We start from the raw sequence: 2,472 nt of genomic DNA, 5'->3' as shown, positions 1-2,472 counted from the left end.
TGTGCACCAGGGTTTTTCCTGGCTCGGGGGAGTCTACGTACAGCAGCGGGAACGATCAGTGTGGACTAAAAGCAACAAGCCGGTTATCTGATTTGACTGAAATCTCTGCGTTTTCCTGTTCTGTTTAACCATGTGATCAACTAAATGAAGTCCTAATTAACAAAACTGGTTAAAATATACAGATATGTTTATTTTATCTCAGTTCTGATCACTGTAACACCGGTGCTTTGCTAAAAATTCCTCCCTGCAGGACAAACATCTTCAAACTCTGATTGCTTTTTTTGAGTTTACTCGTTAAAACACTCCATCTAAACCCTCTGAGTTTTAACGTGCGTTTGCCCAAACTGGGTTGGACTTGTTTACGTCTCGTTTGGAGAATTATGGACGAGCCTCAGGAAATAAACCAAAGCGTCATTTCTTACTCACTCCTTCTGAAATGATGTGAGGAGGAAAAAAAAAAAAAGAGGGAATAATCCGAGCCAGGCTGAGCAGCAGAGGTGACGAACTGCTCCTGTGATGTGTGCCAGGGCAGAAGCTAGTCGGTGTGTTTTTAAGGTGGCACCGTGTCGTACTGGTGTGTAGAAGTTTCCACCAACTGGCCTTGTGAGTGAAACAGAACACGTTATAACAAAACGGAGCGTGTTTTATTAATGTAGCTGAGGCTCCGCTTTACTCACACTTTCTGCGCTCATGCAAACAGATGTTAACATAACCTGCAACCTGCAACATGTCTGTGAAGATTCTCAGTCATCCGGGTCGTGGTTATTCTGGTAGATTAATCATAGCAACTGCTTGAGTTCCTTGAAGACGTTCCACCTCTCATCCAAGAAGCTTCATCAGGTCTGACTGACTAGCTGGGAGTTCCAGATATCCTAAAGGAGCTATAACACCTGAGTTTCAATTGGGGCTTTGTTGCTCCTCCCCCTCGTTATGGGTCGTTAGTGCTCCCTCTGCCACCATGGGGTTCGTTAGGGTCTTCTGTGGCTAGGTGTGGATGTGGTTTCATCTTCCCGGGGAGAGATCTTAGGACTGAATTGTAAACAGGTGAGAGGTGATGCCTCAGACCTCCACGTTCCTTTCGGATATAAGTGTCTATATATATTTATATAACCAAAAGCAGCAGTTTAAGGAAAGGCCATATAGTCGAAGTGAGTTTTAAGAAGTTATTTAAAAGAGGACACTGAATTCTGGAGTTTTGGGGCTCGAACTGCGAAGGCTCGGCCACCTTTAGGGACCAAATGGGGCTTGGGAACCTTCAGAAGGTCCCTCCCTGGATCTCAGGCTGCGTTCAGGCTCGTGAGGAGTTAGTAGTTCCTGGGTGTAGGCAGGGAGCCGGCCATTCAAAGGTTTAAAAACAAGCAGTGAAATATTTAAAATCTAAAACTCACAGGTAGCCAGCTAAGAGCAGCAAGGATGATGTGGTCACTCGTCTTGGTACGGGTTCAAAGCCTGGTGGCAGCATTTTTATTTCATTGCAGTCCGATGAATGTTTCGCTTACTGATACCGGAGCAAAGTATGTTACAGTAGTCAGAGATAAAAGCATGAATGACGAAAAAGAAACCACGTCTGGATATGGCCCCTAAAGGTTTATCTAAAGTGCACTTTTTAAAGAAAACAGGAGCACATGCAGGGTACCAGCGCTTGTTTCTATGACACAGGCGTTACACTTTATTATGACCAGGTTGGCTTTTTGGAAAGTAATGCATGTGAAGTACATTTCCTGGGGCACAGTTATTGTGACTTCTTGCATGTGATGCCTAATCCAGGATCTGCCAACGCAGGGCATTTCTGTCACTGCGCTGTCAACATGAGGGCTGAACTCTGGAGTCCCAATGTGCTGACTGCAGCTCAGTCTCACCACTGGATGCCTGAAGGGCCGTGGAGAGTGACAAGAGACGTGAAAGGGAAAAGCCGAAGCACAGAGGAGTACAGACAAGGGAGGCACAGGAGGGGAAGAGAGACGGAAAGAAAGAGACAAGCTGGAGGGTTGAAGGAGAAAGAGATGCAGCGGGAACGTTAGAACCTTGGCTGCGTGCTCGCCGTTGGCCGCCCTCCGCTCTGTTCTGTTTGTTTTTGCTCTATTTTTACCGAGCAGTCTGACTCCGGTCACTGATGAATGGCTCCATGTGCAAGTTAGATTTTCAGAGATCATTCAGGATGTCTGGCCCAGGTGGGAGCGCTAAGAGACACGGAGGGGGAAAACACAGGGACCGTAAAAGAAAATGTTCTGCAGCTTCAAACAGATATTTTTACTCTAAATGCTCATAAATCAGTCTTGTTCTCTCCTCGAGTTACTTTCCAGTTTCTCTTCTAAAACAGTAGACGTACAGATTCAGGAAAAGGTCATCCGAGGCCCCAGATGTTAGAACAGCGTGATTCTGTCTAACACGATTCATGTGTTGGTCATGCAAAGTCAAGCTTAACAAAACCTAAAACCCCGATCAGACATGATGGATATCGTGACAGTGGTT

General features: G+C 45.8%; 1 protein-coding gene across 5 annotated transcripts in view; it reads left to right on the top strand.

Annotated features, from left to right (window-relative positions):
- The window catches only part of myo9b (myosin IXB), a 92,418-nt gene that overhangs the window by 10,250 nt on the left and 79,696 nt on the right, over positions 1-2,472 (top strand). The window lies entirely within an intron of this gene.

Source organism: Stegastes partitus, unplaced genomic scaffold, assembly GCF_000690725.1.
Source record: "Stegastes partitus isolate 25-593 unplaced genomic scaffold, Stegastes_partitus-1.0.2 Scaffold702, whole genome shotgun sequence".
Lineage (NCBI taxonomy): Eukaryota > Metazoa > Chordata > Actinopteri > Pomacentridae > Stegastes > Stegastes partitus.
Note: the sequence above shows the minus strand (reverse complement) of the source record. Positions and strands in the feature narration are given on the sequence as shown.